Below are 11,945 nucleotides of genomic sequence, written 5' to 3' on the forward strand. Positions count from 1 at the left end.
TGCATCGAAGCTGCTTACAAGAATGATATACAGAAGAATGGAAAAGAAAATTGAGAATGAGCTAGGTGACGATCAGTTTGGCTTTAGGAAAACTAAAGGGACGATGTGGTGGTGGTTAGTGTTTAACGTCCCGTCGACAACGAGGTCATTAGAGACGGAGCGCAAGCTCGGGTTAGGGAAGGATTGGGAAGGAAATCGGCCGTGCCCTTTCAAAGGAACCATCCCGGCATTTGCCTGAAACGATTTAGGGAAATCACGGAAAACCTAAATCAGGATGGCCGGAGACGGGATTGAACCGTCGTCCTCCCGAATGCGAGTCCAGTGTGCTAACCACTGCGCCACCTCGCTCGGTAAAAGGGACGAGAGAGGCAATTCTGACGTTACGGCTAATAATGGAAGCAAGGCCAAAGAAAAATCAAGACACTTTCATAGGATTTGACGACCTGGAAAAAGCGTTCGACAATATAAAATGGTGCAAGCTGTTCGAGATTCTGAAAAAAGTAGGGGTAAGCTATAGGGAGAGACGGGTCATATACAATATGTACAGCAACCAAGAGGGAATAATAAGAGTGGACGATCAAGAACGAAGTTCTCGTATTAAGAAGGGTGTAAGACAAGGCTGTAGCCTTTCGCCCCTACTCTTCAATCGGTACATCGAGGAAGCAATGATGGAAATAAAAGAAAGGTTCAGGAGTGGAATTAAAATACGAGGTGAAGGGATATCAATGATACGATTCGCTGATGACATTGCTATCCTGAGTGAATGTGAAGAAGAATTAAATGATCTATCTGCTGAACGGAATGAACAGTCTAATGAGTACACAGTATGGTTTGAGAGTAAATCGGAGAAAGACGAAGGTAATGAGAAGTAGTAGAAATGAGAACAGCGAGAAACTTAACATCAGGATTGATGGTCACGAAATCAATGAAGTTAAGGAATTCTGCTACCTAGGCAGTAAAATAACCAATGACGGTCGGAGCAAGAAGGACATCAAAAGCAGACTCGCTATGGCAAAAAAGGCATTTCTGGCCAAGAGAAGTCTACTAATATCAAATACCGGCTTTAATTTGAGGAAGAAATTTCTGAGGATATACGTCTGGAGTACAGCATTGTATTGTAGTGAAACATGGACTGTAGGAAAACCGGAACAGAAGAGAATCGAAGCATTTGAGATGTGGTGCTATAGACGAATGTTGAAAATTAGGTGGACTGATGAGGTAAGGAATGACGGGGTTCTACGCAGAATCGGAGAGGAAAGGAATATGTGGAAAACACTGATAAGGAGAAGGGACAGAATGATAGGACATCTGCTAAGACATGAGGGAATGACTTCCATGGTACTAGAGGGAGCTGTAGAGGGCAAAAACTGTAGAGGAAGACAGAGATTGGAATACGTGAAGCAAATAATTGAGGACATAGGTTGCAAGTGCTACTCTGAGATGAAAAGGTTAGCACAGGAAAGGAATTCGTGGCGGGTGGAAAGGTAAATATGTGAGTACTGTAAAGCGGGAAATTCATGTGTGTTCCTTTTCAGGTAAACACTGAAAAATTTTAAGTGAAAAAAAATAATTATGTAACTATTGAAAAATTTATGCAATGTTTCTATGTAAATTTAGGTAAATGATTTAGTGAAAGTCTTGTATCCGGTATTTTATATGTGTGTATAATTATGGTTATTTTGTATGTGTAGTAATAAGGAATTTTCTAAAAGTCAACTTTAGTTAAAAGAGGTAAACTACATTATTACACCGCTTGTTTGCTTCTTTTTGGATATTTAATTTTGTGCAAGAATAGATTAAATATGGGGTGGTGAAGCAAAGCAAGCGGTGTATCACGTGTGAGATACAGAGGCGAGCCAGTGTGCCGGGACTCACCCCAGTTCACTGCTAGTAGCGCCACGTCAACTTAACGCGTCTGCGCGCAGCGCACAAGTGTTGCACCACAATTAAGTATGAAATTAAAAAATCAAAATTTATGTTTAAAACTTTGTTAAACTATAGTTTAGTGTTATAATGTTCCAAATACCTAGTCTTTATGTTCTATACTTAATAGTTTACGTAAAAATGCCGTTTAAGAGGAAAATAAATTGCGCTAAATAATGAAGCTAGAAAGCCAGAATTTGGTCAGAAGGCGCAGTTAGAGTTCATAAATAAGTGGTGCAGGTTTCCAAAACCATATAACAATAATTAACTCCGGAATCCATGTTTATAGGAAAAATCAGAGGCGCTAAATATTGGACTTAGAAACATGAAAATTTGTTTTATGCTTCAGTTCACCCCAAAACAACAACTGGGAGACCACGTTAAGTTACCTCTTATAGTCTTTGAACAATTAAGTAAAAACCAATTTTGTAACTAAAATGTACCCAATTGTTGTAGATTAAGTACCTGTAACATTAATGATAGAGAATTTTGGCTACAGTGGATGATAAAACAACCCAAGTGATGGAGCTATACAAAGTTTGAGAGTTGCAGTATTAATAGCTGCTGGCGCAAGTTATAGTAAAGATGTGGTTCAGACGTAACGATCTACCGTTAGTTCCACTATAAAAATTCTAGAAGGCAAAGCTTTCATTCTAGCAACGTAAAACTTTTTCTGTGCTTTGCAACTTAATTGATTGCAAATAAAAATTAAGCGGCTTCTGAAGTAATTTGTAACTATAGTATCAAAGTTTATGTGCCCGAGAAAGGGGTCGTCGTAGGCTGTTGCAGTACAGCCCGAGAGGCAGTAGGGAGTTTCACTTCGCATTCAGCTACTGTAAGATCCACGTGTGTTAAACGTTGGATCGCGCCCTGCTCGGATGACGTCAGAGACGAACTGCGACAAAGCGCGCATTTTGCCGTAAAAACGGAGAGTCACGGCGAAAGACAAACGTACCGTAGAGGTCGCCTCTGGACTGCAAAGACTTGTTTGAACATAGTGAATTTCCTAGTGTTGTACGTGAGAAACTTTACATAACAGTTTTCAACTGAAACTATATGCTTTTATTTAAATCATAGTCCTGATCCCGCAAAGAAATGGAATAGAATCTTTTCTTTCAGTGGGCTGGACCAGAATGTGGCAGTGTAAACTAAGGTCAGTATGTTTGCCTTAGGTCTCCGGCTGACCACTAAATTACACTCCTGGAAATGGAAAAAAGAACACATTGACACCGGTGTGTCAGACCCACCATACTTGCTCCGGACACTGCGAGAGGGCTGTACAAGCAATGATCACACGCACGGCACAGCGGACACACCAGGAACCGCGGTGTTGGCCGTCGAATGGCGCTAGCTGCGCAGCATTTGTGCACCGCCGCCGTCAGTGTCAGCCAGTTTGCCGTGGCATTACGGAGCTCCATCGCAGTCTTTAACACTGGTAGCATGCCGCGACAGCGTGGACGTGAACCGTATGTGCAGTTGACGGACTTTGAGCGAGGGCGTATAGTGGGCATGCGGGAGGCCAGGTGGACGTACCGCCGAATTGCTCAACACGTGGGGCGTGAGGTCTCCACAGTACATCGATGTTGTCGCCAGTGGTCGGCGGAAGGTGCACGTGCCCGTCGACCTGGGACCGGACCGCAGCGACGCACGGATGCACGCCAAGACCGGAGGATCCTACGCAGTGCCGTAGGGGACCGCACCGCCACTTCCCAGCAAATTAGGGACACTGTTGCTCCTGGGGTATCGGCGAGGACCATTCGCAACCGTCTCCATGAAGCTGGGCTACGGTCCCGCACACCGTTAGGCCGTCTTCGGCTCACGCCCCAACATCGTGCAGCCCGCCTCCAGTGGTGTCGCGACAGGCGTGAATGGAGGGACGAATGGAGACGTGTCGTCTTCAGCGATGAGAGTCGCTTCTGCCTTGGTGCCAATGATGGTCGTATGCGTGTTTGGCGCCGTGCAGGTGAGCGCCACAATCAGGACTGCATACGACCGAGGCACACAGGGCCAACACCCGGCATCATGGTGTGGGGAGCGATCTCCTACACTGGCCGTACACCACTGGTGATCGTCGAGGGGACACTGAATAGTGCACGGTACATCCAAACCGTCATCGAACCCATCTTTCTACCATTCCTAGACCGGCAAGGGAACTTGCTGTTCCAACAGGACAATGCACGTCCGCATGTATCCCGTGCCACCCAACGTGCTCTAGAAGGTGTAAGTCAACTACCCTGGCCAGCAAGATCTCCGGATCTGTCCCCCATTGAGCATGTTTGGGACTGGATGAAGCGTCGTCTCACGCGGTCTGCACGTCCAGCACGAACGCTGGTCCAACTGAGGCGCCAGGTGGAAATGGCATGGCAAGCCGTTCCACAGGACTACATCCAGCATCTCTACGATCGTCTCCATGGGAGAATAGCAGCCTACATTGCTGTGAAAGGTGGATATACACTGTACTAGTGCCGACATTGTGCATGCTCTGTCGCCTGTGTCTATGTGCCTGTGGTTCTGTCAGTGTGATCATGTGATGTATCTGACCCCAGGAATGTGTCAATAAAGTTTCCCCTTCCTGGGACAATGAATTCACGGTGTTCTTATTTCAATTTCCAGGAGTGTATATGCTTTTATTTAAATCATAGTCCTGATCCCGCAAATAAATAGAATAGAATCTTTTCTTTCAGTGGGCTGGACCAGAACGTGGCAGTGTAAACTAAGGTCAGTATGTTTGCCTTAGGTCTCTGGCTGACCACTAAATTAGTTGCCAGGCTCGTGTGATACAGACGGCGTATGCAAATTATACAAACCAATATAAAACAAAATTATTTTAACCCGCCGCCCCACAGGATGATAAGATCCGCAATTAGCAGTCACATCACATCACAACGGCTCAGCCCGGCAACAGCTAACAGTGGCCGGCAGTTCGGGGCAAGGCGACTCATCCAGTGACTCTTCGACAGCAGCCGCGATAAGACCGCATTTTCACTGTACCTTCCTCTCTTCGGAAATAGTGCCACGCTGGGGAAAGAGAAGTTCATTGCCAATTTCTATTTTTTTAGTCGCCCACACTTGTTCCACGCGCTTCACGCACCTGTATGCAAGTTTTTCTGCTGTATAATTCTTACCTCAGAGTGGATTTTTTTTTCGTAGCGCACTAATTTGTTTCGTTATCGAGTTAACTCATGCGAGCGCACCCGCCTATTGATGTTTCTTCCTTATTATTCTTTTATTCGTCGAAATGACGTGGGCTCTGTTCGAGTTCATACCATTTTTGTGTAATTTTGAAGTTTCGCAATCACAGTTGAAAGCGTAATTAGTGACCTTTGAGTCTGGGCACCATCTCATCCGTAATTTTTCAGCATCGTGCTGGTGGTGATCCTAACAATCATTCATTTTCTTACCACTGTTCTATTTTAATATTACATAAATTACCAAATCGTTTATAATCTCGACATTTACACTGCTGGCCATTAAAATTGCTACACCACGACGATGACGTCCTACAGATACGAAATTTAACCGACAGGAAGAAGATGCTGTGATATGCAAATGATTAGCTTTTCAGAGCATTCACACAAGGTTGGCGCCGGTGGCGACGCCTACAACGTGCTGATATGTGGAAAGTTTCCAACAGATTTCTCATACATAAACAGCAGTTGACCGGCGTTGCCCGGTCAAAGGTTGTTGTGATGCCTCGTGTAAGGAGGAGAAATGCGTACCATCACGTTTCCGAATTTGATAAAGATCGGATTTTAGCCTATCGCGATTCCGGTTTAATGTATCGCGACATTGCTGCTGGCATTGGTCGAGATCCAATGACTGTTAGCAGAATATGGAATCGGTGGGTTCAGGTGGGTAATACGGAACGCCGTGCTGGATCCCAACGGCCTCGTATCACTAGCAGTCGAGTTGACAGGCATCTTATCCGCATGGCTGTAACGAATCGTGTAGCCACGTCTCAATCCCTGTGTCAACAGATAGGGACGTTTGCTAGACAACAACCATCTGCACGAACAGTTCGACGACGTTTGCAGCAGCATGGACTATCAGCTCGGCGACCATGATTGCGGTTACCCTTGACGCTGCATCACAGACAGGAGCACCTGCGATGGTGTACTCAACAACGTACCTGGGTGCACGAATGGCAAAACGTTATTTTTTCGGATGAATCCAGATTCTGTTTACAGCATCATGATGGTTGCATCCGTGTTTGGCGACATCGCGGAGAACGCATATTGGAAGCGTGTATTCGTCATCGCGATAATGGTGTATCACCCGGTGTGATGGTATGGGGTGCCATTGGTTACAAGCCTCCGTATCTATTGTTCGCATTGACGGCACTTTGAACAGTGGACGTTACATTTCAGATGAGTTACGACCCGTGGCTCTACCCTTCATTCGATCCCTGCGAAACCCTACATTTCATATGGGTAATGCACGACCGCATGTTGCAGGTCATGTATGGGTCTTTCTGGGTACAGCAGATGTTCGACTGCTGCCCTGGCCGGAACATTCTCCAGATCTCTCACGAATTGAAAACGTCTGGTCAATATTGACCGAGCAAATGGCTCGTCACAGTACGCCAGTCATTACTCTTGAGGAACTGTGGTATCGCGTCGAAGCTGCATGGGCAGCTGTACCTGTACACGCCATCCAAGCTCTGTTTGACTCAATGGACAGGCGTATCGAGGCCGTTATTACGGCCAGAGGTGGTTGTTATGGGTACTGATTTCTTAGGATCTATGCACCCACGTTGCGTGAAAATGGAATGACATGTCAGTTCTAGTATAATATATTTGTCCAATGAATACCCGTTAATCATCTGCATTTCTTCTTGATATAGCAATTTTAATGTCCAGTAGTGTGATAGGCGATATCCCTATTGATTTCAGGAACTTAACAAGGAATATCTTCTGATGAAGTAGTCTCTTATCTATATGGGAGTAATCTATCACATTATATGATCTGGGATGATAGATTCAGCATTAGTCTAATCTGCGTACCCATGGAGTACGTAATGGTCAAGAGTTCGTGTTGACAGCACATCCGGTTTCTGGCACCGCGTCTAGTCGTCAAAGTCGCAGTGTCTCAGACTTGTCGCGTCAGATATTGGAACGTTAAGATTTCGGACCTCGGATCACGAGGCGGCACAGGCAACAGGAGGACGACTCCTGAGGAGCTAATAAAATGCGCCATCACTGCGCGACTTTAGTGCGAGGCGTCGGTCCTCTGCTCTCGGCATTTGCGGCCGCGACGCCGTGAGGCGTCCTCTGGAGAGGCCAAAACGGCGCAGCAGTTAAACCACTGACTCCCCGCCCAGCTCAGCTCCCGCCTTATACAGAGCCTTCCAAGCAGAGAAGAACCTCGCTAGAGCTTTACGGCGCTCGCTTTATGATTTTAATCAAATTGCGAAGAGGAGGCCGCAACGAACCGCCCTGTTACCAGAGGCGCGCTCTGCTGTGAGTAGACCGTGATCAACGCAAGGGGAAACTGCCCTGAGGGAAGGGCTGACTGCGTCTGTCGTATCAACAGAGACCCGTTCTCACTCTACAGGCCGTACAGCAGGTCTGCTGTGATGAGGCATTAAAGCGTTTCAAAAGTTTTTCTTACCTAATGCAGGGAACATCGTTAACGAATACAAAAATACACTACTGGCCATTAAAATTGCTACACCACGAAGAAATGCAGATGATACATGTGTATTCATTGGACAAATATATTATACTAAAACTGACATATGATTACATTTTCACGCAATTTGACTTATGACCACAGCAGTTGAGTCCCATAGTGCTCAGAGCCATTTTTGCTCACGCAATTTGAATACACTACTGGCCATTAAAATTGCTACACCATGAAGAAATGCAGATGATACATGTGTATTCATTAGACAAATATATTATACTAGAACTGACATATGATTACATTTTCACGCAATTTGGGTGCACAGATCCTGAGAATTCAGTACGCAGAACAACCACCTCTGGCCGTAATAACGTCCTTGATACGCCTGGGCATTGAGACACACAGAGCTTGGATGGCGTGTAAAGGTACAGCTGCCCATGCAGGTTCAACACGATACCACAGTTCATCAAGAGTAGTGACTGGCGTATTGTGACGAGCCAGTTGCTCAGCCATTGATCAGACGTTTTCAGTTGGTGATAGATCTGGAGAATTTGCTGGCCAGGACAGCAGTCGAATATTTTCTGTATCCAGAAAGGCCCGTACAGGACCTGCAACATGCGGTCGTGCAATATCCTCCTGAAATCTAGGGTCTCGCAGGGATCGAATGAAGGGTACATCCACGGATCGTAACACATCTGAAATGTAACGTCCACTTTTCAAAGTGCCGTCAATGCGAATAAGAGGCGACCGAGACGTGTAACCAATGGCACCCCATACCATCACGCCGGGTGATACGCCATTATCGCGATGACGAATACACGCTTCCAATATGCGTTCTCCGCGATGTCGTCAAACACGGATGCAACCATCATGATGCTGTAAACAGAATCTGGATTCATCCGAAAAAATAACGTTTTGCCATTCGTGCACCCAGGTTCGTTGTTGAGTACACCATCGCAGGCGCTCCTGTCTGTGATGCAGCGTCAAGGGTAACCGCAACGTCGTCGAACTGTTCGTGCAGATGGTTGTTGTCTAGCAGACGTCCCTATGTGTTGACACAGGGATTGAGACGTGGCTACACGATTCGTTACAGCCATGCGGATAAGATGCCTGTCATCTCGACTGTTAGTGATACGAGGCCGTTGGGATCCTGCTCGGCGTTCCATATTACCTTCCTGAACCCACCGATTCCATATTCTGCTAACAGTCATTGTATCTCCACCAACGCGAGCAGCAATGTCACGATACGATAAACCGCAATCGCGATAGGCTACAATCCGATATCAAAGTCGGAAACGTGACGGTACGCATTTCTCCTCCTTACACGAGGCATCACAACTACGTTCCACCAGGCAACGCCGGTCAACTGCTGTTTGTGTATGAGAAATCGGTTGGAAACTCTCCTCAAGCCAGCACATTGTAGGTGTCGCCATCGGTGTCAACCTTGTGTGAATGCTCTGAAAAGCTAATCATTTGCATATCACAGCATGTTCTTCCTGTCGATTAAATTTCGCGTCTGTAACACGTCATGTTCGTGGTGTAGCAATTTTAATGGCCAGTAGTGTAGATGTGTTTGACTCTTTTACACATTACGTACAGAATTAGGGGCGTGTGCTTCACGCAGACCATGTAATGTGCCACTGGTGAAAAACACAGTGGTGCAAATTTAAACTGCGAGCCGCTCTTTATGGTACACTAGTGTGCAAAACGTAAGGCCGAAGAAAACTTTCGCTTGATGAGTCACTGTCGAGTAACATAGCTCGATGGAACTTGGACCATAGATAAAAAGAACTGCTGGAGCATAGTATCAGGGACTTTCAATGAGTAATGCAACAATTTTTTTCTGAAAGCATTTTGGTCTTATTCAGAATTACGATGCACTATATTATTTCCCACTCTCTTGGCTACATTTTGAACATAATCTCCGTTCAGTGCGACGACCTTAAGGCAACCTAGGGTAAGGACCTGTATGCACGCATGGGACACCTCTTCGGAGCCAACGTCTTGGTATCAATAACCTGTCCATCATCCAAGTACTGCTTCCCTCGGAGAGCATCATCCATTGGGCCAAACAGTTGGAAGTCGAAAGGTGCGAGATCCGGGCTGTAGGGAGGATGAGGAAGAAGAGTTCAGTAAAGTTTTGTGAGCTCCTCTCGGGTGTACAGTCTTACGTGAGGCTTTGTGTTGTCTTGGAGAAAGAGAGGTTCGTTTGCGTTTCTGTGGCGACGGAGACGCTGAAGATGCGTTCCTCATTGTACAACAGTGCACCTCCTAATTGATCGTTGCACCATGAAAGAGGACATCAAACAGAACAAGCCCTTCAGAGTCTCAGAAGCCGCGCGACATTAGCCCAGCGGTCCAAGGCGCTGCAGCCATGGACTATGCGGCTGGTCCCGGCGGAGGTTCGAGTCCTCCCACGCGCATGGGTGTGTGTGTTTGTCCTTTGGATAATTTAGGTTAAGTAGTGTGTAAGCTTAGGGACTGATGACCTTAGGAGGTAAGTCCCATAAGATTTCACACACATTTGAACATTTTTATTACTCTCAGGACATCGTCTTGACTTTACCAGCTATGAGAATATTGAATATTGAAAACAATTTAGAAATCCTGCATAGAGCTCATAAGGCGCGGTTTCTTAACATTTTGGAAGAGATCGAAATATACACCCACAAAAATAAAGATCCGGATTTAATCCTCAACGAACAAAACGAATTCAATCATAACGCCTATTTTAGCATTTATGACGACCTACTAAGATGACAACTGTTGCGGGTGGAGATCCAGGCCGAGGGATGAGAGATGGTGCGCGGTGGAGAAGCCGGAAGACGCGTGCAGCGCCTGGCGTGGTTGACGGGGCCCTCCTGTGCGGCCCTCTTGCCCGCGGCGATGGACATCAGACGACTGAGCGCACCGCGGCACAACACCAAAATGGCGGGAACCACGGAAGCAGACCGTAGAGGAAAACAAGTTCACACCAGCACCATAGATATATAAATCGCCCTATGCTTTTAGATCGTATAAAAATGATAATTTTACTGTTTTTTAATCCTGACAAGTACAGATTTTAACTTTGACATCTACATATTTTAACCAAATATTTTTAATATAAAAAAGATCTACTGAATACAGTATGTACAAATGGAATGTAACAAATGTACCAGACGCCACCTGTCGGTTATAGTGTTATAATTAATATACACTCCTGGAAACTGAAATAAGAACACCGTGAATTCATTGTCCCAGGAAGGGGAAACTTTATTGACACATTCCTGGGGTCAGATACATCACATGATCACACTGACAGAACCACAGGCACATAGACACAGGCAACAGAGCATGCACAATGTCGGCACTAGTACAGTGTATATCCACCTTTCGCAGCAATGCAGGCTGCTATTCTCCCATGGAGACGATCGTAGAGATGCTGGATGTAGTCCTGTGGAACGGCTTGCCATGCCATTTCCACCTGGCGCCTCAGTTGGACCAGCGTTCGTGCTGGACGTGCAGACCGCGTGAGACGACGCTTCATCCAGTCCCAAACATGCTCAATGGGGGACAGATCCGGAGATCTTGCTGGCCAGGGTAGTTGACTTACACCTTCTAGAGCACGTTGGGTGGCACGGGATACATGCAGACGTGCATTGTCCTGTTGGAACAGCAAGTTCCCTTGCCGGTCTAGAAATGGTAGAACGATGGGTTCGATGACGGTTTGGATGTACCGTGCACTATTCAGTGTCCCCTCGACGATCACCAGTGGTGTACGGCCAGTGTAGGAGATCGCTCCCCACACCATGATGCCGGGTGTTGGCCCTGTGTGCCTCGGTCGTATGCAGTCCTGATTGTGGCGCTCACCTGCACGGCGCCAAACACGCATACGACCATCATTGTCATCAAGGCAGAAGCGACTCTCATCGCTGAAGACGATACGTCTCCATTCGTCCCTCCATTCACGCCTGTCGCGACACCACTGGAGGCGGGCTGCACGATGTTGGGGCGTGAGCGGAAGACGGCCTAACGGTGTGCGGGACCGTAGCCCAGCTTCATGGAGACGGTTGCGAATGGTCCTCGCCGATACCCCAGGAGCAACAGTGTCCCTAATTTGCTGGGAAGTGGCGGTGCGGTCCCCTACGGCACTGCGTAGGATCCTCCGGTCTTGGCGTGCATCCGTGCGTCGCTGCGGTCCGGTCCCAGGTCGACGGGCACGTGCACCTTCCGCCGACCACTGGCGACAACATCGATGTACTGTGGAGACCTCACGCCCCACGTGTTGAGCAATTCGGCGGTACGTCCACCCGGCCTCCCGCATGCCCACTATACGCCCTCGCTCAAAGTCCGTCAACTGCACATACGGTTCACGTCCACGCTGTCGCGGCATGCTACCAGTGTTAAAGACTGCG

Source organism: Schistocerca cancellata, chromosome 8 (assembly GCF_023864275.1).
Source record: "Schistocerca cancellata isolate TAMUIC-IGC-003103 chromosome 8, iqSchCanc2.1, whole genome shotgun sequence".
Taxonomy (NCBI): domain Eukaryota; kingdom Metazoa; phylum Arthropoda; class Insecta; order Orthoptera; family Acrididae; genus Schistocerca; species Schistocerca cancellata.